Source organism: Lepidochelys kempii, chromosome 1 (assembly GCF_965140285.1).
Source record: "Lepidochelys kempii isolate rLepKem1 chromosome 1, rLepKem1.hap1, whole genome shotgun sequence".
In the NCBI taxonomy this organism is placed as follows: domain Eukaryota; kingdom Metazoa; phylum Chordata; order Testudines; family Cheloniidae; genus Lepidochelys; species Lepidochelys kempii.
Window position 1 is genome coordinate 302,123,643 of NC_136380.1, and position 26,483 is coordinate 302,150,125.

The 26,483-nt window shown below is 44.1% G+C and overlaps 1 protein-coding gene and 1 long non-coding RNA gene across 8 annotated transcripts in view; both read right to left on the reverse strand.

Moving 5' to 3' along the window:
* Positions 1 to 26,483, reverse strand: part of IMMP2L (inner mitochondrial membrane peptidase subunit 2) — an 846,530-nt gene that overhangs the window by 683,968 nt on the left and 136,079 nt on the right. The gene's annotated exons all lie outside the window — the stretch shown is intronic.
* Positions 555 to 10,741, reverse strand: LOC140905219 (uncharacterized). Its single transcript, XR_012156796.1, has 2 exons — positions 10,499 to 10,741; positions 555 to 1,735 (listed from the first exon to the last, which is right to left on the reverse strand). It is a non-coding gene; the product is annotated as an uncharacterized LOC140905219 (long non-coding RNA).

The window sequence follows — 26,483 nt, forward strand, 5'->3', positions numbered from 1 at the left end:
CCAGTTATGCCCGCCGGACATTGCAAGCTTATATGAGCCCATCAGTTTAACAAAGAAATTGATATGTTATCCCAAAGGAAGTCTCTGACACACTTTAAACCAAATGCACTGCTTCAGGTAGAATAAACAAACAGATTTATTAACTATAAAGATAGATTTTAAGTGATTATAAGTCAAAGCATAACAAGTCAGATTTGGTCAAATGAAATTTTAAAAGGAAAATGCATTCTAAGCTGATCTTAACCCTTTCAAACTTAGATGATTCTCACCAAAGGCTGGCTGGTTGCTCTTCAGCCAGGCTCTCCCCTTTGATCAGCGCTTCAGTCACTTGGTGTGGTGTCTGTTGATGTAGGTGAGAGAGAGAAAGAGAGAGAGGAAGAGCATGGCAAATGTCTCTTCCTTTTATCATGTTCTTCCTTCCCTCTTGGCTTTGTCCACCCGCCCCCCACTTCAGAGTCAGGTGAGCATTACCTCATCGCAGTCCCAAACTGACCAAAGGAAGGGGGGTGACTCATTTGAGAGTCCAACAGATCTTCTGTTTTTGCCTAGCCCAGTGTCCTTTGTTCCTGTGAGACTGGGCTGGGTTTGTCCCATATATGCTCTGATGAGGTGTGAATTACCCTTCTGTTCTTGGAGAGTTTTTGCCTAGGCTTGCTTTAAGCCATGAGGACACATTTTCAGACTCATAACTATATACATGAAATTAAAACCTATTACATTATTATAACATTATTATAACAACAATGCTTGGTGCATCATGAGCCTTCTGAAGACACCCAACATGACAAGCTTTGCATTAGATACCACACAATCATATTATAAGGATGAACATGGGGGTGCTGGATGTTGCCCCAAGGTACAAAACATCACACCTCCCCACTTAGTTTACTGCAAGAGCGTTAGTCATTGACTACCTCAAAGGCAGTTTGTGTTATAGTTCTTTTGGAATCCAGCCATTAGGGCCATGAGGTGGTGTACCTCCGTTTCCCCATTCACACACAGCAAACCAGGGTTTTTTATGGTTTCTCTGCTGTGCTAAGCTTTAAACCTATTTAGAGGTATTAACTGAAAAGTAGCATCATCATAAGGTTTAACATCCATGTCAAAATTCTTATCCCCAAAACTTAACATTAATACCCACATTTTTATCTTAGATGTACATTTACAAGAACCTTTATGAATCCACACCCTCTGTTCAGATATTCTAGTTTGAGGTTAGCTTGTTCATTACCCATGGTGTCCTTTGACTCTCTCCCATGTAGTCAGTCACTGGCTTTTCCTTCCCTCCAGTGTTCCCCTTTCTGTGGGCTCTTAATTTAATTATGTTTCTAATTCCCTGAGGAATTTTGGTGCCTCAGGGTCTAGCAAGATAAGCATTCAGGGGGATCCTGCACATTGGCTGACCATTTGGGGAGTGGTCTCCCAACCCCAGGACTGTACATATGCAAAAAATCCAGCTCCCCTTTTGGGGTTACCATGTGTTTCCTCGTCCCAGAACTGAGTCCTTCCCTGCCCCCTAGAGAGCTGTGATCTGTGCTTTCTGGGCTAGGTGCATTTACCCTTCAATCAGATTAACTTTTTCCCAGCAGCTTTCCCATAACTGCTCTCTATGTCTCACCAGCCTTGGGGAGAACAACCCCTTCTCTGTCAGTTGGGTTATTTGTATTCTGGCAAACTACCACCTGGCAGTTTCCTGGTCCCAACCCCTCTGTTATCACTGGCATTGGAGCTGCACCTTGATTAAAAGAGACACAGTTACTTTCCAAAAACATATCAGAAATAGCATCCTGAAAAATTGGGCCCTAGATTAGGGTACACTCCGCCACCGCTTTCTCTGTCCCTGAAAAGTCAGCTGTGTGACTCCTCCTCTCCAGGAGGTCAATTATACAGTTCCTTCTCAAAACCTGGGTAACAGGTTGAGTGCCTTGGTGCATAGATGCTGACACAGCTGTCCTCCTAGTGTCCTGGGCATCCTGCCTCACGTGACTAGTGAGGTGACATTCCTGTACCCTCACTATTCCTTCCCCAGTTTCCTCCTCTGGGCCCCCTCCTCAGACACATTTCTCTGTGCTCCCTATGAAGGGTTCTGTCTCTTATTCACTGCAAAACTCTGCCAGCTAACAACTGGGACAGTTTCCTTAATCACTGACAACACCTCTCCTGGCCCTGTGCCTGAGGGCATGTTGCCTTCTGCTGGAAAGGAGCTAGTCTCAGCCCCTCCCATACTTGGAGTGGGAGTTCTGTTGGAGGAGAAGGTATTCTACTGGAGGAGAAGAGGCTTGTAGGGGCAGTGTGCTGGGAGAGAAGCTGAACCCTGATTAGGGGGTGGGGCCTCTCTGACTAGGGGTCCTATAAAGGTAGCCAGTGAGTCAGACAGCCGCACAGGAGCCAGCAAACAGAGCTGAAAACAGGTGAGTTTGAGTGGGAGCTTTCGGGGAAGAATAAGAGCCAGGCAAAGGAACAGACAGGCTCAAGAGAGTGTGTGGTGTTCTGGCAGTGTTTTCATGCTCGCTGGAGGTTTGTTTTGCTATGGGTGGGTGTTTTGGTTTGTTTGTGTTTCCAAGTCTAACAGGACTTAGGTGAGAAGGTTATGACACACACAGAGGCAGCAGTGGTAGTGATCCAAGTAGTGGAAGACACAATGAAGATGACTGGATGTGGAAAGTGTAGCACGTACATGATCCTGGAGGGGGAACCTGAAAAAGAATTTTGTCTGCATGAAGTGCTGCCTGATCGAGCTGATGAAAGAGAAGATCTTAGGATTGGAGACGCAGGTGGAGACTCTGATTGAGTTTACAAGGGGGTTTGAGCAGATGACGGAGCAAAGACATGAGCAGGCTGAAGGGAAAAGCTCAGACTTGAAGATGTAAGCAGGACCGAAGAACTCTGAGAGGATACTGCTGGGTGAGGAAAGTGGACAGTGGAAGCATGTGTCTAGGAGAACCAAGAAGAGGAAAGGACGGGGCAGTGAAGGAGAAATAGAGCTCAGGAACAGGTTTGCAGAGTTGGAAAATGAAGAAGGGGCACAGCAGGTGGTCACTGAAGGTGAGAGGGCAAGGAAAAAGAGAAGAGCAGATAGTCCTATTGGAAGAGGGCAAGAGTCAATAGAGATAACCACACCAAATATGAGCCCCAGGAGGATACAGGATGGGTTGCAGAGCATTGCAAGGGACAATAGGAATCGAGAGGACTTGCAGCCACATGGAACAGGGGATAGACTGCAGAATCACACCATCGCCAGGAAAAGGCAGGTCTACGTGATTGGGGACTCATTACTGAAAAGAATAGACAGGCCTGTAACAAGAGCTGATCCAGAGAACAAAAGGGTGTGCTGTCTGCTGGGTGCTAAGATACGGGATGTGGACCTGAGGCTGAAGAGGATCCTAACGGGAGAGGGAAAGAATCCATTGATTATCCTTCATGTGGGAACAAATGATACGGCTACATTCTCGCTGGAAGTATGAAGGGAGACTATGCCAGGCTGGGGAAGACGCAAAAGGAAATCGAGGCTCAGATGATCTTCAGTGGGATTCTACCTGTTCCTAGAGAAGGGCAACAAAGATGTGACAAGATTATGATGCTCAAGAGATGGCTCAGGCAGTGGTGCTATAAGGAGGGCTTTGGGATGTATGGCCACTGAGAAGCATTCATGGACAGAGAACTGTTCTCTCAGGATGGACTTAACCTGAGAAAGGAGGGAACTGGACTTCTAGGATGGAGGATGGCACAAATGATCAAGAGAGTTTTAAATTAGGAATTTGGGGGAGATGGTTGGGAGATGTCCAGGTAATCTCCATGCCGGATTTTAACATTAAGAGGGAAAAAAATGAAGGAAGAAAGGATACAGCCATGGGTAGGAGAATGTATATAAGGAGGAAGGGCAGTGTGGAGACCAGTCTAATAAGTTATACTGGCTGTAGAATGACTGTGCCTAATAGGGTACAGAATGTGAGCGAGGCCAAACAGCAAAAATTAAGATGTTTGTACACCAATGCAAGGAGCCTAGGTAACAAAATGGAGGAACTAGAGCTACTGGTGCAGGAAGTGAAACCAGATATTATAGGGATAACAGAAACATGGTGGAATAGTCGTCATGACTGGAGTATGGGTATTAAGGTTATGTGCTGTTTAGGAAAGCCAGAAATAAAGACAAAGGTGATGGAGTAGCATTGTATATCAATGATGAGGTAGACTGTAAGGAAATAAGTGATGGAATAGATAAGACAGAGTCTGTCTGGGCAAAAATCACATTGGAGAAGAAAGCTACCAGAGCCTGCTCTGGGTTAGTGCTTAGGATGTGCTACAGACTGCCGGTATCCGATGTGGATATGGATAGAGACCTCTTTAATGTTTTTAAAGAAGTAAATACTAATGGGAATTGTGTGATCATGGGAGACTTTAACTTCCCAGATATAGAGTGGAGGACAAGTGCTAGTATTAATAATAGGGCTCAGATTTTCCTGGATACGATAGCTGATCGATTCCTTCACCAAGCAGTTGCTGAATCAGCAAGAGGGGATGCCATTTTAGATTTGGTTTTGGTGAGCAGTGAGGACCTCATAGAAGAAATCATTGTAGGGGACAACCTTGGTTCGAGAGATCATGAGCGAATTCAGTTCAAACTAAATCGAAGGATAAACAAAAACAGATCTGTGACTAGGGTTTTTTATTTCAAAAAGGCTAACTTTAAAAAATTAAGGAAATTAGTTAGGGAAGTGGATTGGATTGAAAAACCTGTGGATCTAAAGGCGGAGGAGACCTGGAATTACTTCAAGTCAAACTTGCAGAAACTATCAGACTGCATCCCAAGAAAGGGGAAAAAATTCATAGGCAGAAGTTGTAGACCAAGCTGGATGAGCAAGCATCTTAGAGAGGTGATTAAGAAAAAGCAGAAAGCCTACAGGGAGTGGAAGATGGGAGCGATTAGCAAGGAAAGCTACCTTATTGAGATCAGAACATGAAGGGATAAAGTGAGACGGGCTAAAAGTCAAGTAGAGTTGGACCTTGCAAAGGGAACTAAAAGCAATAGTAAAAGGTTCTATAGCCATATAAATAAGAAGAAAACAAAGAAAGAAGAAGTGGGACCGCTTAACACTGAGGATGGAGTGGAGGTTAAGGATAATCTAGGCATGGCCCAATATCTAAACAAACACTTTGCCTCAGTCTTCAACGAAGCTAAAGAGGAGCTTAAGGATAATGGTAGGACGACAAATGGGATGATGAAATGGAGGTAGATATTACCACATCTGAGGTAGAAGCCAAACTCAAACACCTTAATGGGACTAAATCGGGGGGTCTGGATAATCTTCATCCAAGAATATTAAAGGAACTAGCACATGAAATTGCAAACCCATTAGCAAGAATTTTTAATGAATCTGTAAACTCAGGGGTTGTACAGTATGACTGGAGAATTGCTAACATAGTTCCTATTTTTAAGAAAGGTAAAAAAAAATGATCCGGGTAACTACAGGTGTGTTAGTTTGACATCTGTAATATGCAAGGTCTTGGAAAAAATTTTGAAGGAGAAAGTAGTAAGGACATTGAGGTCAATGGTAATTGGGACAAAATACAACATGGCTTTACAAAAGGTAGATCATTCCAAACCAACCTGATCTCCTTCTTTGAGAGGGTAACAGATTTTTTAGACAAAGGGAACGCAGTAGATCTAATTTACCTCGATTTCAGTAAGGCATTTGATACGGTTCCACACAGAGAATTATTAGCTAAATTGGAAAAGATGAGGGTCAATATGAAAACTGAAAGGTAGATAAGGAACTGGTTAAAGGGGAGACTACAGCGGGTCACACTGAAAGGGGAACTGTCAGACTGGAAGGAGGTTACTCGTGGAGTTCCTCAGGGACCGGTTTTGGGACCAATCTGATTTAATCTTTTGATTACTGACCTTGGCATAAAAAGCGGGAATGTGCTAATAAAGTTTGTGGATGACACAAAACTGTGAGGTATTACCAATCCAGAGGAGGACTGGGATATCTTACAGGAAGATCTGGATGACCTTGTAAACTGGAGTAATAGTAATAGGATGAAATTTAATAGTGAAAAGTGCAAGGTCATGCATTTAGGGATTAATAACAAGAATTTCTGTTATAAACTGGGGATGCATTACTTGGAAGTAACAGAGGAGGAGAAGGACCTCGGATTATTGGTCAATCACAGAATGACTATGAGCCGCCAATGTAATATGGCCATCAAAAAAGCTAATGCGGTCTTGGGATGCGTCAGGCGAGGTATTTCCAGTAGAGATAAGGAGGTGTTTGTACTGTTATACAAGGCATTGGTGAGATCTCATCTGGAATATTGTGTGCAGTTCTGGTCTCCCACGTTTCAGAAGGATGAATTCAAACTGGAACAGGTACATGATCCAAGGAATGGAAAACCCGTCTTATGAAAGGAGACTCAAGGAGCTTGGCTTGTTTAGCCTAACTAAAAGAAGGCCGAGAGGAGATATGATTGCTATCTATAAATATATCAGAGGGATAAACAGCACGGAGGGAGAAGAATTATTTAAGCTCAGTACCAATGTGGACACAAGAACAAATGGACATAAACTGGCCATCAGAAAGTTTAGACTTGAAATTCGACGAAGGTTTCTAACCATCAGAGAAGTGAGGTTCTGGAACAGCCTTCCAAGGGAAGCAGTGGGGGCAAAAGACATATCTGGCTTCAAGACAAAGCTTGATAAGTTTATGGAGGAGATGATATGATGGGATAGCCTAATTATGGCAATTAATTGATCTTCAACTACTAGTGGTAGATATGCCTAATGGCCTGTGATGGGGTGTTAGATGGGGTGGGATCTGAGTTACTACAGAGAATTCTTTCCTGGGTGTCTGGCTGGTGAGTCTTGCCTACATGCTCAGGATTTAGCTGATCGCCATATTTGGGGTCAGGAAGGAATTTTCCCCCAGGGCAGATTGGCAGAGGCCCTTGGGTTTTTTTGCCTTCCCCTGCAGCATGGGGGACAGGTCACTTGCTGGAGGATTCTCTGCACCTTGAAGTCTTTAAACCACGATTTGAGGACTTCAATAGCTCAGACATAAGTTAGGGCTTTGTTACAGGAGTTGGTGGGTGAGATTTCATGGCCTGCATTGTGCAGGAGGTCAGACGAGATGATCATAATGGTCACTTCTAACCTTAAAGTCTATGATTCTGTGATTCTATACTTGGAAGCACCCTGCTTCCCTATGTTGGAGTGTCACAGGAATCCTCACCCACCTCAGTGGTTTCTGAGATCCCCTGCCCCTTCTCTGGGCTCTCCTCTGGGACACATTTCTCTATGCTCCCTAGAGCCGAGTTTATCTCTGGTTTATCTGTGACCTGTTGGCAGCTAAAAACCTGGACAGTTCTCTCCCTGCAAGGCATTACACCCTTCCTGATGTGGTGTTGCCTCCTGCTGCAGTGCAGGAGTTGACCTCAACCACCCTCTAACCTGGAAGCATGTGGCTTCTCCCTGCTACAGAAGAAACAAGACAAAAGAAAAGGAGTACTCGTGGCACCTTAGAGACTCAGGTGCCACAAGTACTCCTTTTCTTTTTGCGAACACAGACTAACATGGCTGCTACTCTGAAACCTGTCAGAAGAATCAAGGAGACTCTTCCATTCTCTCAGCAGTTCCTGAGACTTTACCCTTTCCCTCAGGGGTCCCAGCATAAAACTCCCTCCTGCTGCAGGCAAATACTTTAACCTGAGCTACACGGAAAAAATCAGTACCAAGAAGCAGGTCAACTAGGAGATGTTCTATCAAAACACTTTCCAAACCTTCCCAAACCACATGGATTTTAGCTTGTGGTATGAGGAATCTGCTTTCACCCACCCCCACAATCTCTGCCATAGCCTTTGGGACCATACTCTGCTTAACCAGAGAGATCTGGGCCCTTGTATCCCTCTGCCCCAAGTACTCCCTGTCATTGATTTGGACATTAATTTGGGGTGGAATGTGAGAAAAAAAATATTCCAAACCCTTAGACAGTACATAATACTTTTTGTCATTCCTCTTGCACTTGGGCAGGATGGTAGCAGTGTCTACCACGCTGTATAGGCTGGTGAGAGTAACGCTTCATTAAGGACAAAGCAGTCTTGCTCTGTGGGGGAGGTATGCAGAATATCCACCAAGGAATGTTGCAGTTCTTGTATTTCCTCCAAGGGGTTCTGTAGAGATTCTACTACTATTTTTTAAATCAGGTCTTAATCAGTTCATGCGCTTCTGGACAGGATCCTCCTGTACTGGTGGCTGTTGGTCTGTATTGGTCCTATTGTACCAGGGCACCCTATAATACTCATCACCATAAGGAGCCAAAAGCCCATTGTGATGGAGCACTGGAGAAGGGAATATTAGTGCCAGGGCTGACATGGGGGACGATAGTTCATTTCTGGGATCGCCTCCTCTGGAAACACCTGTAGGGAGGAGAGCTGGAATGGGTAGGTGATGGAGTCCTGGATGGAAATATCTGAATTGAAGACTATGTCATCTCCTGTATCCAATGGAGGACTTACTGAGATCGGTACCAGGGGCTGTGTCAGTACTAGTGGCCAGCGTGTGACTGGAAACCGAGTTGGTACTGGAGGTCAAGTGTTTAGGGGGTGCACTGACAGATACTCCAGCTTCATTTTTGGTGAGTATTCTCTCTTGGTATCCCTTAGAAAAGGAAACTGGGGTTCCTCCATGACTCAGAGTCCTCATGTGACATTAACTTGGTCAGTACCAATGAGCTAGGGCAGAAATCCACAGTGACTCTGAGCAGTACCAGAGATGGTATGGTTGAATGGTCTGTATGCTCTTTGTGACCACAGCAGGAGGAAGACAGTATCAGACCAAGTATCGAGGATGATTTCTTATAGTCCTTGTTTCTGCAGGAATAATGGGAGGGCTTCGATTCTGGTATCAACAATGGTGCCACATGGGGCTGCTAGTGGTGTCTCAATACTGGGTGTCATGGAAGCATTGGCCGCATGTACATCGGGACATGAGGTCTACTTGCTCCCTGGCCTTGAAGATGACTTATCCCCCCCCCCCTTTTTTTTTCCCCTTTTGGAGTCTCTCTCAAGATAATAGAGTCTTTTTCTTTTTGAATGCTTCTAATGCTTCCAAGTGTCCAAAGGTGTCCATGGGCTCTGCTTACTAAGGCCTCATAAGTCAGTGTGGCTGATGTACTGGGATGGGGATAATCGGATCCCACAGGTTTCAGTGAGCGCTCCATTGGGAGGTGCTTCAGTCTATCTTCCCTCAGACCTTGCTCTTCAATGGGACATGGGCCTCTCCAAGGCAGCTGGAATGCCCATCGCTGACGGGACAAGACGTGTGGAAGGTATGACAAGGTTTGAAACTAGGGGTCTTTGAAACCTGAACAGGGAAAGGCTGCAAACAAACTAAAGGTGAAAGAGACCCTGTTCACAAGTAATAAAATTAAATAAAAGAAATACTACAAAAGGAGAAAAATAGAATAAAGCTGTAGCGCTAACCAGCAGACACCCAATGCTCCATCTGGAGTTGAAGATGGCTGAGAAGGAACTGGAACAACAGCGGCACCTCCATATATCTTTGCACCAGAGCACAAGGATCTGTAGGTTGCAGGCACAGACCCATAGACACTGCAGGCTAAAAATCTCAGATCAAGAGTGCATGGGTCCACACACATTCTCAGGTGGAGCACCCACAGAATAATAGCTCGAAGAGTGACATTTTATTGCACCACCTCTCATCAAGACAATATTGTTTTTCCTATGCATGGTTGCTGCTGATCTTAACCAGTCATTTGCTCATATGGGAAGCCAGCTGTGGTGGCTTTACTACATTAGTACTTAACTACTACTGCACCAACAAGCTTTATAGTATTTTGTTTGTTAAATTATATCATTTACATCCAAGTTATAATAAGACTAATCATCTCACAGTGGCCTAAAGTTTTAGAGAGAAATCAGATTGTGAATCTCTTGACTTTTCATGCATGCTTGCAGTTAAACAATGATTATCTGTCAGATTGTGACACAAATTTATTATGAACTCTTGTAGCATGACAAAATTATACATCAAAGAAATAGAATAAGAATTCCTATAACAGAATGAAAATACTCAACAGATCCATTGTTCAGGTAGGGTTTTCCTCCCTTTAAATTTGAGTACACTGAAATTTAACTTCCTGAATCACTATTCTGCTACACAGCTGACTTATATTATCAGCAGACTAGTAATCAATACATATACTAACAGCTATTCCCATGGCTCTTAAAAATAAGCACCAAAGTTACGTGGAATGGAAAATACCCAATCAAGTTCTCCTGGCCAATTTAGTTTGTTGAACTGTTGAATATTTTGACAAACTCACTAGTAAATTTGTGACAGAAAAATTAGTCCTTTAATTAGCAGTAAACTAATCCCAAAATCAGGCATCTGGTTTGCCCCTCAAATATTATGAAATTGCATTATGTCATCGGAAATTAAAAATACTGGAAATAAAGTGCTGCCTGAGAGGGCAAAACTAACCTGCTAAACTAGTTTTACAAAAAAAATCAGGTCTTCATGTCTTCTTCCCTAATAACAAAAATAGCCTTATTTGCATAGATAGTTGAACCAGTTTCCTAATATAATGGAGTGGTGGCAGTGGTATTGCATTATGTACTGCCAAAGACTATTTGTGAGGTGCCAGAGGGAATAGAAGACATCAAAGTGTTAGGTAACAGCAGTCCTTGTAAAAGATTATGTATGCATAGTTATGGCTGAAATGCAAATTCCATCATACCGCATCTTTTTCAGTTGCTTATAACTTTCCCAAACAATTCCTTTTGGACTGAAATTTTCCAGGTTTCGTTTCTGCCTTAAGACAAGCTTATTTTTTTAAAGGATTAACGGAATCAGATTGGACATTTTTTTTTCATTCCATTGTTGGAACAGGAGGGAGAAAAAACAGAAAAAGAACAACAGATAATTGAATAGCTGATTTTGTCCACATTGCTTCATATATCTGAATGAGGTCCAACAAACAAGTCAAGTTTAAAGAAAACTCATTTAGTATTTTTGAAGATGTGAATGTTAAGATAAGGATGTTGAAATTTTTAATTTTGTTTACTAGAGCAGATTAAATCCAGGGTAGTTAAGAACACTGTGAGGGCTGTGATGTGCTTTAGTAAACTGGTCCTATTTGTAGATGCCACACATCAGAATTCAAGACACCTAAAATGTCAGAATCAAAGGAGAGGAAGGTTGGTCTTGTGGCTAAGGGAGACACACAGAGGAGACACACACATTACTTTCTAACACACTGATAATCTGCGGTTTCTATTGAAATATCGAAGATGTAGGTGCTCAGCATTGTTGAAAAGCAGACCCATATAGTCTAATCTCTCCCACAGACTTCCAAGTGTCAAGATACTTAACAACTCTACGTCTCCAGTTTGCCATCTGTATGATGGTGTTCCACAGTGGTGTTGTGAGACTTCATTATTATTTGTAAAGCATTCACAGATGTTCAATCTCCAGCAACTAGAAACTAAATATATAATTTTAGACTGAGTCATAGCTAAAGTGGTTTAGAATGTTGGGTCATCTCAATATTGATATTCAAGGCTGTTTTAGGGCTATTTCATATGGGGGACCATTTTAAGTCAGAGATAACCTAAAAACTGAACATTGCAAACTGTTGTGGCCCTTTTAACTCTAAACTGTGCTGATTTTGTTCAACCTTGGCTTCTTCTCGAGACCTCAGTAAGAAAAAAAATCAGGATACAGTCTGATAGGTGTTGGGATTTTGGGACCAAGGGCACGTAAAAATGTCCTTTCACATGCTTTTACGTAAAATTATGTTGGGAGAGGGGCGTTGAATAAGAAAAACATTTACATGTTAGGTGCTACTGTCTTTTGCACGCAGGTTAATGACATTGGAAGTGGAAGTGTGTGGGCTGGTAGAGGGTGAAATGTTACGTAGATTTCTCTGGTGCTTGGGAAGAGAGTTGCTGGAATATTGTTACCCAATTTTAAAGTGTTTTATTGGTGCCCTGTCCTTGGCACCATATCATCCAAAGTTCTTAATTTTCAAACAAACTGAGTCAAACGTACAAGAAATGTCAAACAATATTAATTGTATATTAAAACACTTTCGACAACTTTGTATCTCGTCTTTGTTTTTCATAAATATTGATCGAACTGATCTAAACCAAACTTTAAAAAAGCAAATATAATTATCCATAGAAACCAAATTTTAAAATCTAATATGGTAGTACTCAGGCTAAAAAAACTTATGTGCTCATCCAATCAGAAAAAAGGAAATGGTACCATATGATGTAACTGGCTGATCACAATTTAGCAAAACAATTTTGAATACTTTTGGTGTGCAATCCCAACAGTATAAAATTCAAAAGATGTCAAATTTCAACAATGAATAAATTCAAGTAAGTCACAATCTGTTTGCAAATGTTGCACAAACAGAAAGAGGCTAAATTTGTCAAATAAATTATTCACTGTGAGATATTAGCTCAGCTCGAATCCTCAGGGTGCATGTCATATTGAAGCAAAGACATGTATAATAAGGGCAGCTAGAATTATTAGGGTTGTCAACCTATGAATGGCTATCCATAGATGTTAATCATATGATTTCTATTAACCTGAGCTAAGCAGCAGCTGAAAAGGAGGGAGGGGAGGAGTCGGCAGGAAGTATAAGAGAAGAAAATATGGGTTAAAAGAGAATACAGCACAGAAAAAACTGAACGTAATTACTGAGTTTTAACAGAATTTATTTGGCCAGCTCTGATTTCCATGGCAATAACTGCAAAAAAACTAGGACCTTGGTTGCAGCATGTTTTAATTTCCCAGATTTTGTCGATTTATGTTACAACAATTAAGTCATTTAAAAAGAATAAACAATTCAATACCAAAGGTTACTGTACATATAATACTGAAAGAAGAGAAGGGAATGCAGAATTTGGTATTTGGTCATTTGGAATGCAGTATTTTGTGGTTGTGAACTGTCAGAATAAAGTAATGCTTCCACATACAATGAGGTTCCTACAAATAACGTTTACCCACAGGATTTGAGAGTCTGTGTCCTAACATGGAAAGTACTTTGAGGATGGCTACAGATGCAATAGCATAGAAAAGGCTTTTAACTTTGGCTCGGTTCCTCTGACCATATCTACCTATGTCCTAAATTATAATCTCTCAAAGGGGCAACTGTCATAAATATAAAGGGAAGGGTAACCACCTTTCTGTATACAGTGCTATAAAATCCCTCCTGGCCAGAGGCCATATCCTTTCACCTGTAAAGGGTTAAGAAGCTAAGGCTATGTCTACACTACAAAATTAGGTTGAATTTATAGAAGTCGGTTTTGTAGAAAGTGTTTTTATACAGTCGATTATGTGTGTACCCCCACAAATGCTCTAAGTGCATTTAGTTGGCATTTAGCTGGTGAAGTGCGTCCACAGTACCAAGGCAACCGTCGACTTCCGGAGCACTGCACTGTGGGTAGCAATCCCACAATTCCCGCAGTCTCCACCACCCATTTGAATTCTGGGTAGAAATCCCAATACCTGATGGGGCAAAAAAATTGCCACGGGTGGTTCTGAGTACATATCATCAGGCACCCCCTTCCCTCCCTCCCTCTGTGAAAGCAATGGCAGACAATCATTTCGCGCCTTTTTTCCTGGGTTACCCATGCAGACACCATACCACGGCAAGCATGGAGCCCGCTCAGCTCACCGTCACCGTATGTCTCCTGGGTGCTGGCAGACTCGGTACTGTATTGCCACACAGCAGCAGCTCATTGCCTTTTGGCAGCAGACAGTGCAGTATGACTGGTAGCCATTGTCACCGTACTCCAGAGTGCTCTTTTAGCCGACCTCAGTGAGGTCGGTCGGGGAGCCTGGGCAAACATGGGAATGACTCAGCCAGGTCATTTCCCTTTTGAGTTTCATCTCATGGCGATTCAGTCCTGCCGGCAGTCCTACTGCACCATCTTCTAATGAGCAGCCAGGACACAATGATGGCCAGCTGTCATACTGCACCATCTTCTGCTGAGCACCCCAGCGATGATGATGGCCAGCAGTTCTACTGCACCTTCTGCTGCCAGCAAGATGTATAAAGACAGATCAAGTGGATCAAAACAAGAAATACACTAGATTTGTTTGGAGTGGGCAAATCTACTGTGAGGGCTGCTGTGATGCAAGTAGCCAACGCTATCACTGAGCTGCTGATATCAAGGGTAGCGACTCTGGGAAATGTGCAGGTCATAGTGGATGGCTTTGCTGCAATGGGATTCCCTAACTGTGGTGGGGTGATAGACAGAACCCATATACATATCTTGGCATCAGAGCACCAAGGCAGCAAGTACATAAACTGAAAGGAGTACTTTTCAATGGTGCTGCAAGCACTGGTGGATCACAAGGGACGTTTCACCAACATCAACATGGGATGGCCGGGAAAGGCACATGACGCTCACATCTTCAGGAACTCTGGTCTGTTTCAAAAGCTGCAGGAAGGGACTTTATTCCCAGACCAGAAGATAACCGTTGAGGATGTTGAAATGCCTATAGTTATCCTTGGAGACCCAGCTTACCCCTTAATGCCATGGCTCATAAAGCCATACACAGGCATCCTGGCCAGTAACCAGGAGCTGTTCAATTACAGGCTAAGCAAGTGCAGAATGGTGGTAGAATGTGCATTTGGACGTTTAAAAGCGCGCTGGCGCAGTTTACTGACTCAGTTAGACCTCAGCGAAACCAATATTCCTACTTGTTATTACTGCTTGCTGTGCGCTCCACAATATCTGTGAGAGTAAGGGGGAGACATTTATGGTGGGGTGGGAGGTTGAGGCAAATCGCCTGGCCGCTGATTACATGCAGCCAGACACCAGGGCAGTTAGAAAAGTACAGAAGGGTGTGGTGAGCATCATTTGAAAACCAGGTTCAGGAATGGCCAGGCTACGGTGTGAAAGTTCTGTTTGATTCTCCTTGATGGAACCACACACCCCCCCGGTTCACTCTACTTTCCTGTAAGCTAAGCACCCTCCCCTCCCCACTTCGATCACCACTTGCACAGGCAATAAGGTCATTGTTGATTCACATTCATGCATTCTTTATTTATTCATCACACAAATAACGGGATAACTGCCAAGGTAGCCTGGGAGGGGTGGGGGAGGAGGGAAGGACAAGGCCACACAGCACTTTAAAACTTATTGAATGCCAGCCTTCTGTTGCTTGGGCAATCCTCTGGGGTGTAGCAGCTGGGTGGCTGGAGGCCCCCACACCGCCTTCTTGGGCGTCTGAGTGAGGAGCCTATGGAACTTGGGGAGGAGGGCGGTTAGTTACACAGGGCCTGTAGCGATGGTTTGTGCTCCTGCTGCCTTTCCTGCAGCTCAACCATATGCTGGAGCATATGTGTTTAATCCTCCAGCAGCCTCAGCATTGAATCCTGCCTTCTTTCAGCAAGCTGACGCCACCTACCACCTTCAGCCCACCACCTCTCCTTGTGGTCATATTGTGTTTTCCTGCACTCTGAGATTGTCTGCCTCCATGTATTTTGCTGTGCTCTGTCAGTGTAGGAGGACAGCATGAGGTCAGAGAACATTTCATCACGAGTGCGTTTTTTTCACCTTCTAATCTTCACTAGCCTCTGGGAAGGAGAAACATATGCAGCTGGTTATGTATACCGATTTTGTGTGAGAGATCACGCATGCAGGGCCGGGCAGCAGAATTCGGCTTGTAGGCAGCCATGGTAAGCCACAGTCTTTTGGCTTCTTTAACCTTCGTAACATGTGGGAATGGCTTCAAACAGCAGCACTCTCATTTCCCATACAAAGTAGCCATTGGGTTGGCCATTTAAAATGGGTTGGCAATTTAAAAGGAGGGGCATACAGCAGAAACCCAACTAACCCCCCCCCCCCACACACACACACACAATTCTCTGGGATGATGGCTTCACCCCTCCCCCCACCGCATAGCTAACAGCGGGGAAGATTTCTGTTCCGCCACAGGCAAACAGCCCAGCAGGAATGGGCACCTCTGAATGTCAGCTTACTAAAACAACCATATTTCAACCAGGTGACCAAGAATGATATCACTCTCCTGAGGGTAACACAGAGAGATAAAGAACGGATGTTGTTTGAATGCCAGCAAACACCAGGACCATACGCTGCAATGCTTTGTTCTGCAATGATTCCCAACTACATGCTACTGGCCTGGCATGGTAAAGTGTCCTACCATGGAGGACGGAATAAGGCTGCCCTCCCCAGAAACCTTTTACAAAGGCGTTGGCAGTACGTCCAGGAGAGCTTTATGGAAATGTCCCTGGAGGATTTCTGCTCCATCCCCACGTTAACAGACTTTTCCAGTAGCTGTACTGGCCGTGAATGCCAGGGCAAATTAATCATTAAACACGCTTGCTTTTAAACCATGTATAATATTTACAAAGGTACACTCACCAGAGGTCCCTTTTCTGCCTTCAAGGTCTGCGAGCCCACCTTGGGTGGGTTCGGGGGGTACTGGGTCCAGGTCCAGGGTAATAAACAGATCCTGGCTGTTGGGGAAACCGGTTTCTCTGCTTCCTTGCTGTGAGCTATCTACAACCTCCTCCTCATCATCACCTTCTTCGCCCCCAAAACTCGCTTCAGTGTTGCCTCTCACTCCTTGGATGGAGTCAAAGCACAAGGTTGGGGTAGTGGTGGCTGCACCCCCTAGAATGGCATGCAGCTCATCATAGCAGCGAGGGACAGCAGAGCAGCTCACAGCAGGAGTTTGCCTGGGACTGGTAAGTATCCGAGTGTGTGTTTGTTTGCTTGCTGAGGAAGTATCCGAACGTGTGTTTGCTGGGAGGGCAGTGTGAGAGCCTGAGTGAGTGTCTGATTGGCTGCTAGCCTGCAGGGGGCGGGCATTAGGGTGTCTGTTTGTTTGCGTCAGGGAAGCCTGGCTGTTTAAAAATAGCCAGAGCTTTGTGAACCAGCTGAGCGGCTGCGAACCAGCTGAGCAGCGGGGGACAGCAGAGCAGCTCACAGCAGGAGTTTGCCTGGGAGTTCGCCTGGAGTGAGCCCAGTGAGGCTTACGTCTTGCAAACTGCTCTGAGGAAGCTCATAGTAGGAAGGTGATATGGAAGGGGGGGGTTCAGCTGTTGTGACCTGCACTGGATGTGCCATGTTTGTCTTTCTTCCTCAGGACAGAAGCGACTTTGTCTGTACAAAGTGCAAGCTGGTCTCCATATTGGAAGAGAAGATTGAAGGTCTGGAGCAACAGATAACGACCCTGCGTTGCATACGAGAAACTGAGGATTTTCTGGACAAAACTCAGGATAGGCTTCTAGGGGCACAAAGCTCTAAAGATATAGAGCAGGTTGCACAGAGGAGCCAAGAGGCCAGTGAAGAAGCTTGGCAACATGTGACCTCCAGAGGAGGTAAGCGGAATGTCCGGGTTCCAGTAACACAGACACAGGTAACTAACCGCTTTCATGTTCTCTCCACAGGTACCATTGCGGAAAGTGGACCAGATGATATCTCTGGGGCGAGAAAGCAGAAGGAGATTCCGCTGGTTGGAAGGCATGAGATGCGATGTCCTGAGGTTGGGGGTTCCACGACCACCATTCCCAAGAGGAGAAGGCGGGTGGTGGTGGTCGGGGACTCTCTCGTCCGGGGGACTGAGTCATCTATCTGCCGCCCTGACCAGGAAAACCGAGAAGTCTACTGCTTGCCAGGGGCTAAGATTCGCGATGTGACGGAGAGACTGCCGAGACTCATCAAGCCCTCGGATTGCTACCCCTTCCTGCTTCTCCACGTGGGCACCAATGATACTGCCAAGAATGACCTTGAGCGGATCACTGCGGACTATGTGGCTCTGGGAAGAAGGATAAAGGAGTTGGAAGCGCAAGTGGTGTTCTCGTCCATCCTCCCCGTGGAAGGAAAAGGCCTGGTAGGGACCGTCGAATCGTGGAAGTCAATGAATGGCTACGCAGGTGGTGTCGGAGAGAAGGCTTTGGATTCTTTGACCATGGGATGGTGTTCCATGAAGGAGGAGTGCTGGGCAGAGACGGGCTCCATCTTACGAAGAGAGGGAAGAGCATCTTTGCCAGCAGGCTGGCGAACCTAGTGAGGAGGGCTTTAAACTAGGTTCACCGGGGGAAGGAGACCAAAGCCCTGAGGTAAGTGGGAAAGCGGGATACCGGGAGGAATCACAGGCAGGAATGTCTGTGAGGGGAGGGCTCCTGCCTCATACTGGGAATGAGGGGCGATCAACAGGTTATCTCAAGTGCTTATATACAAATGCACAAAGCCTTGGAAACAAGCAGGGAGAACTGGAGGCCCTGGTGATGTCAAGGAACTATGACGTGATTGGAATAACAGAGACTTGGTGGGATAACTCACATGACTGGAGTACTGTCATGGATGGTTATAAACTGTTCAGGAAGGACAGGCAGGGCAGAAAAGGTGGGGGAGTAGCACTGTATGTAAGGGAGCAGTATGACTGCTCAGAGCTCCGGTACGAAACTGTAGAAAAACCTGAGTGTCTCTGGATTAAGTTTAGAAGTGTGTGCAACAAGAGTGATGTAGTGGTGGGAGTCTGCTATAGACCACCGGACCAGGGGGATGAGGTAGATGAGGCTTTCTTCCGGCAGCTCACGGAAGCTACTAAATCGCATGCTCCGATTCTCATGGGTGACTTTAATTTTCCTGATATCTGCTGGGAGAGCAATACAGCGGTGCATAGACAATCCAGGAAGTTTTTGGAAAGCGTAGGGGACAAGTGCTAGAGGAGCCAACTAGGGGGGGCGCTTTTCTTGACCTGCTGCTCACAAACCGGGTAGAATTAGTGGGGGAAGCAAAAGTGGATGGGAATCTGGGAAGCAGTGACCATGAGTTGGTTGAGTTCAGGATCCTGACGCAGGGAAGAAAGGTAAGCAGCAGGATACGGACCCTAGACTTCAGGAAAGCAGACTTCAACTCCAACAGGGAACGGATGGCCAGGATCCCCTGGGGGATTAACTTGAAGGGGAAAGGAGTCCAGGAGAGCCGGCTGTATTTCAAGGAATCCCTGTTGAGGTTACAGGGACAAACCATCCCAATGAGTCGAAAGAATAGTAAATATGGCAGGCGACCAGCTTGGCTTAATGGTGAAATCCTAGCGGATCTTAAACATAAAAAAGAATCTTACAAGAAGTGGAAGGTTGGACATATGACCAGGGAAGAGTATAAAAATATTGCTCGGGCATATAGGAATCATATCAGGAGGGCCAAATCGCACCTGGAGCTGCAGCTAGCAAGAGATGTCAAGAGTAACAAGAAGGGTTTCTTCAGGTATGTTGGCAACAAGAAGAAAGCCAAAGAAAGTGTGGGCCCCTTACTGAATGAGGGAGGCAACCTAGTGACAGAGGATGTGGAAAAAGCTAATGTACTCAATGCTTTTTTTGCCTCTGTTTTCACTAACAAGGTCAGCTCCCAGACTGCTGCGCTGGGCATCACAAAATGGGGAAGAGATGGCCAGCCCTCTGTGGAGATAGAGGTGGTTAGGGACTATTTAGAAAAGCTGGACGTGCACAAGTCCATGGGGCCGGACGAGTTGCATCGGAGAGTGCTAAAGGAATTGGCGGCTGTGATTGCAGAGCCATTGGCCATTATCTTTGAAAACTCGGGGCGAACCGGGGAAGTCCCGGATGACTGGAAAAAGGCTAATGTAGTGCCAATCTTTTAAAAAGGGAAGAAGGAGGATCCTGGGAACTACAGGCCAGTCAGCCTCACCTCAGTCCCTGGAAAAATTATGGAGCAGGTCCTCAAAGAATCAATCCTGAAGCACTTCCATGAGAGGAAAGTGATCAGGAACAGCCAGCATGGATTCACCAAGGGAAGGTCATGCCTGACTAATCTAATCGCCTTTTATGATGAGATTACTGGTTCTGTGGATGAAGGGAAAGCAGTGGATGTATTGTTTCTTGACTTTAGCAAAGCTTTTGACACGGTCTCCCACAGTATTCTTGTCAGCAAGTTAAGGAAGTATGGGCTGGATGAATGCACTATAAGGTGGGTAGAAAGCTGGCTAGATTGTCGGGCTCAAAGGGTAGTGATCAATGGCTCCATGTCTAGTTGGCAGCCGGTATCAAGTGGAGTGCCCCAAGGGTCGGTCCTGGGGCCCGTTTTGTTCAATATCTTCATAAATGATCTGGAGGATGGTGTGGATTGCAATCTCAGCAAATTTGCGGATGATACTAAACTGGGAGGAGTGGTAGATACGCTGGAGGGGAGGGATAGGATACAGAAGGACCTAGACAAATTGGAGGATTGGGCCAAAAGAAATCTGATGAGGTTCAATAAGGATAAGTGCAGGGTCCTGCACTTAGGATGGAAGAATCCAATGCACCGCTACAGTCTAGGGACCGAATGGCTAGGCAGCAGTTCTGCGGAAAAGGACCTAGGGGTGACAGTGGACGAGAAGCTGGATATGAGTCAGCAGTGTGCCCTTGTTGCCAAGAAGGCCAATGGCATTTTGGGATGTATAAGTAGGGGCATAGGGAGCAGATCGAGGGATGTGATCGTTCCCCTCTATTCGACATTGGTGAGGCCTCATCTGGAGTACTGTGTCCAGTTTTGGGCCCCACACTACAAGAAGGATGTGGATAAATTGGAGAGAGTCCAGCGAAGGGCAACAAAAATGATTAGGGGTCTAGAACACATGACTTATGAGGAGAGGCTGAGGGAGCTGGGATTGTTTAGCCTGCAGAAGAGAAGAATGAGGGGGGATTTGATAGCTGCTTTCAACTACCTGAAAGGGGGATCCAAAGAGGATGACTCTAGACTGTTCTCAATGGTAGCAGATGACAGAATGAGGAGTAATGGTCTCAAGTTGCAGTGGGGGAGGTTTAGATTGGATATTAGGAAAAACTTTTTCACTAAGAGGGTGGTGAAACACTGGAATGCGTTACCTAGGGAGGTGGTAGAATCTCCTTCCTTAGAGGTTTTTAAGGTCAGGCTTGACAAAGCCCTGGCTGGGATGATTTAACTGGGAATTGGTCCTGCTTCGAGCAGGGGGTTGGACTAGATGACCTTCTGGGGTCCCTTCCAACCCTGATATTCTATGATTCTATGATAGAAGCGGCATGTCTGGGGCTCTGAACCGGAGTGGCCGTTCGCCTCTCTGGTTTTTTGGTAGGCTTGCCCAAGTTCCTTAATTTTCATCTGGCACTGCTGCAGGTCCCTGTTATAGCCTCTGCCTTCATGCCATTGGAGATTTTTTCAAATATTTTGGCATTTTGTCTTTTCGAACGGAGTTCTGCCAGCACGGATTCTTCTCCCCATACAGCGATCAGATCCCGTACCTCCCGTTCGGTCCATGCTGGAGCTCTTCAGCGATTCTGGGACTGCATGGTCTCCTGTGACGATGAGCTCTGCATGGTGACCTGTGCAGGTGAGCTCGCCATGCTGGCCACACAGGAAATGAGATTCAAAAGTGTGCGGGCCTTTTCCTGTATACCTGGCCAGTGCATCTGAATTGAGAGCACTGTCCAGAGTGGTCACAACTGAGCACTCTGGGATAGCTCCCGGAGGATAATACCGCCGAATTGCGTCCACAGTACCCCAAATTCAACCCATCAAGGCCGATTTCAGCACTAATCCCCTCGTCGGGGGTGGAGTAAAGAAATTGATTTTAAGAGCCCTTTAAGTTGAAAAAAAGGGCTTTGTCATGTGGACGGTTGCAGAGTTAAATCGAGATAACGCTGCTAAATTCGACCTAAACTCGTAGCATAGACCAGGCCGAAGGTAACCCCATTGGCACCTGACCTAAAATGGCCAATAAGGGGACAAGATTCTTTCAAATCTGGAGGGAGGGAACAAAAGGTTTGGTCTGTCTGTGCAATGCTTTCGCCGGGAACAGATCAGGAATGTAAGCCTTCCAACTCCTGTAAAGTTAGTAAGTAATTTAGCTAGAAAATGCGTTAGACTTTCTTTTGTTTAACGGCCTGTAAAATAAGCTGTGCTGGAGGGAATGTATTTCCTGTTTTTGTGTCTTTTTGTAATTTAAGGTTTTGCCTAGAGGGATTCTCTATGTTTTAATCTGATTACCCTGTAAGGTATTTTCCATCCTGATTTTACAGAGGTGATTCTTTTACCTTTTCTTTAGTTAAAATTCTTCTTTTAAGAACCTGATTGCTTTTTCATTGTTCTTAAGATCCAAGGGTTTGGGTCTGTGTTCACCTATACCAATTGGTGAGGATTATTATCATGCCTTCCCCAGGAAAGGGGGTGTAGGGCTTGGGGGGGATATTTTGGGGAAAGACGTCTCCAAGTGGTCTCTTTTCCTTTTCTTTGTTTAAAACGCTTGGTGGTGGCAGCATACTGTTCAAGGACAAGGCAAAGTTTGTACTTTGGGGAAATTTTTAACCTAAGCTGGTAAGAATAAGTTAGGGGGTCTTTCATGCAGGTCCCCACATCTGTATCCTAGAGTTCAGAGTGGGGAAGGAACCCTGACAGCAAACTTTTCACATTTCTTCAAGGCATCTTCAAAATAAGTGCATCTTGTTTCTTCACAATAAAAGGACTAAGGGTATGTCTTCACTACCCACCGGATCGGCAGGCAGCAATCGATCCAACAGGGATCGATTTATCACGTCTAGTCTAGATGCGATAAATAGATCCCTGAGCGCTCTTCCATCGACTCCTGTACTCCAGCACCGCGAGAGGTGCAGGCAGAGTCAACGGGGGAGCCCCAGCAGTCGACTCACCGCGGTGAAGACACCACGATAAGTCGATCTAAGTACGTCAAACTTCAGCTACATTATTGATGTAGCTTAAGTTACATAACTTAGATTGACCCCCCCACCCCACCAGTGTAGACCAGGGCTAAATTATAGGACACTTTGTGGCTGATTGGCCACATTGCTAGATGCTGATAAATATACCTCTTTAAAAAGCTGCTTTCACCTTACAACTGTGTTTTGTTTGGCTGGTCAAATTAAAATATAAGTTATCAAATGTGTTTTAATAATGCTTAGTTTTATCTGAAATTACTTTTCAGTTCAAATTAAAAAAAACACTATAACCTAATTTTTGCGTCTGAGTGTGAAAAAGCTATCACTACAGCTGAGTAAATTTGAGGTTCCTCAAAATTATCCCAGATTTTTAAAGACAGAAGAGCTGAATACAGTCTATTAGATTAACTACTCTACAGATCTGTTTTATATACATATATATATAATAAAAGCCTCTAAGTTTCCAAGATGGGTAACTACTGTATGTACAATATATTATCACATAATAGAAAATACACAATGCATGTTTTACACAATGGGGAAAAGATTTTTATAATATGGTTTTATTCTGAGGCCTTGGGATTTTGCCACACTAAATTAGTGTTGTAGCACTAAGTCTTTACACTCTCTTCTTTTTGGGTAGGTCCACACTTAGAAAAGGTGAGATTTTACAATGTGATATTAACATGTAAAATCCTAGTGTAAACAGGGTAAACTGTCATTTTATCTTGATTTAGCTGGTTAAGGAAAACCCTAGGTGGAAGTTTAGGGTTCATCTCAATGAGCTAAATAGAGATTAAACTATAGTTTTTCCTGCGTACACTATGATTTTACAATATATTATGTTTTACAGCTTTTTCTTAGTATAGTGTTCAGGATTTCTTCCAGAAAGGTGGCAGGAAACAGAAGAGAAAACACAACTCATAATTCAGAGTATGCAACCTCCTGTGGTACACTGGACTCTTGCTAGAACGCAGGATTTGGGATCCATGCCAAGTACCGCGTTATAGCGGGAACCGTGTTAAAATGAAATTATTGTATACCGTAAATGTCACATCCATAAAGTATAGAAAACCTTAGAAAATAAACTCCTACTTGAAGGAAACAATAAATGAGAAAAAAAGGGTTGCTTTATTAGAGATTTAAAGTAGACATTACAATAAACTAGAATAGTTTTTCTTAAAAAAGCCGGTGAGTTGCTTTTGCTTCTTGCTGCTGTGCCACTTCCGCTCAGCAAACTGCAAAAGACTACGTAGCTGCATAATTTTTATAGGCTCAATATCTTGTATCTCAAACCATCTCAAAGCAGTCTCTAAGCCGGCTATGGTTGCAGTTGACGTTGGAACTACGTCCACTTCATCTTCCTCTTCTTCTTTCATGGCAAAGGCCAATTCTTCAGCTTCTGGAATGTTGTTTGGTTGTACTGCCTGAAGAATTTGTTCATCCGTTAGACTTTCAGCAACGGGACAAAATTCTTCTGCTTCATCGTTGCCTCTTGTGCAGGACTGAATATTTTGTGGCAGAACAGTTACCCCGAGCCCGGACAGTTGCTGACACACCTCCTGCATCCACTCCATGTCCGTTCTTCCAACTTCCTCCTCTGTAAATCCCTTAAAGTCTAAGTCCTCATCAGACTGTGATCTGCTTTCTTCATTTTCTTCCAGGAGCTGGTGGCCAAACAACCCTCTCAGTCCCACCATCCAACAGCGGTTTATCGTTTCAGCATGTAACAAATTCCAGGAATCGTCGCCAATGTAAAAGAAGTCTTTTATAGTCAACTTCTTCAGAAAATCGGTGACAGACAACTCACTTTCTATCATTTGTCGTACCAAGTTCCGTCGATAGTACTGCTTTAAAATGGCGATAACACCTTGATCAAGCGTGAACAGCTGACACTCTCCTGTCGACTGCGCTCGCGCTCCTTCTTCCCGTGGAGTACTACAGTCGACAGGAGTGTGCTCAGCGGTCAATTTATCACATCTATACTCAAAAAAATTGTACTGTATAGTACTTAAATTTGGGATCCATAGCCCCAGCCACGTTATATCCAAATTCACGTTATATAGACACACGTTCTAGTGAGGGTCCGGTGTAATTCCGTTCAAAGTCACGCTACCCCAAATATGCTTTCTAAAGTGAGTTTTTCATGTGACCGACAAAAATAGTTTAATAAACTTGCTCAAGGTTATATAGGGATTCAAGTGTTCCACATATATTAAAAAGAGCCAGGATCTTTCTGGCTCACAGAGCTTTGCTTTTAAGTACAGTATTAGACCATGCTTCTGCCTACAAATTACAGCAACTAATGAAACTATCCTAAACCAGACCGTCATACAGCACAAAGGTTAGCAGCCTTTGAAAAAGTCTCTAATCAACCACCATTTCTTTCTAAATAAACACATCTTCAATTCTGCAAAAGACACACCCCAGCTGTTGTTTTTATACAGTTGCATAATATACAATATTGCTTTTAAAATATTTTATGTAGGAAACATCCCATGAAAACAGGCAGAGAATTATGTTGAAAATATTACAACTAAAATGTTATGAAATATTCTCAAAACAAAACAATATAGTTATTCATTATCAGATCTTATTTACTTTAAATTACTCCTACATCACTTAACCATCTCTGCAGGAGAACTGTTTTAAATACACAACGTTAGGACCACAAAATATATTCAATTATTGCACTACACCATTGAGCATTTACATTACAATGCTATCTGAAATAACTACAAATCTTTCTAAAGAAGAAAAAGATCATGCAACCCAGTAATGTACAGTTTGCCAGAGTTCTCATAAGCAGTAATATTTCTTTATTTTACAGCTAAATGCATTCAATTCTCTTTAATAGTAATTCAACTGTAATCTTCAGTGGAATTTCTTTTTTGTAGAGTTTATGAATACACGGAGTCTGTAATAATGAGCCTACTTCTTTAACATTTTCAAACAGCTACAATTTAGCCACTAGTTATAGGAATCCGGCTAGCAGCATGAAAAAGGTTACTATTCAGCTTTATTTGAAGATCATCTGCTTCTGCTATTTTATCAGCCTCTTGGAGGACAACGAAGCACATATGTCTATGAATTTCGTTTTATATTAAATGCTCCTAATGCGGAACTATTATCAGCCTTTTCTTTCCTTTTATGATGAAGAGATTCTGGACCATGCCTTTATAGTGTCCCAAACAGATTATCGTAATTCTTTTTCTTGGCAATCCAACTAATTTGATTAGTAGGCAACAGTTACCACACACAGCAGCTAGAATTCTGACTACAGTTAAAAGGTTTAATCATGTAATCCCTGTCTTGGTCCAGCTGTACAGTTTGCTAGTGAAGTTTTCTATTAGTAATAAGGGTATGCTGATTTACAAACCTTTTATAGAAACAAGGTCTAATCGCCTCTGAGTTAAGAGACATCTTACTTTACTGGTTATCAGCTAAAGTCAGGTTCTTAATGTCTTTTTACATCACCATTCACAAAATGTATCATTTTTAGATTTCTTATGTGTTGGCTGTGCAGAATTCATTTTCCTACTGATCTCCACAACCAAGGGAAGAGGACTGTCAGGGAGCTAATTATTCTCTACCTGATTTTCTGCCACAACTCCATCTTCTGCACAAATTACAGCAGCTTTGCAGGAGGGGTGGGGGCAGCTGCTTTTAACTTTCGCCAGCTGAGTATGGTTCCCTAGAAACCATATGGCAGCTGAGGATTACTGGTCTGCATCACATGTTGGCCTCTCCTCCCCATTTAAG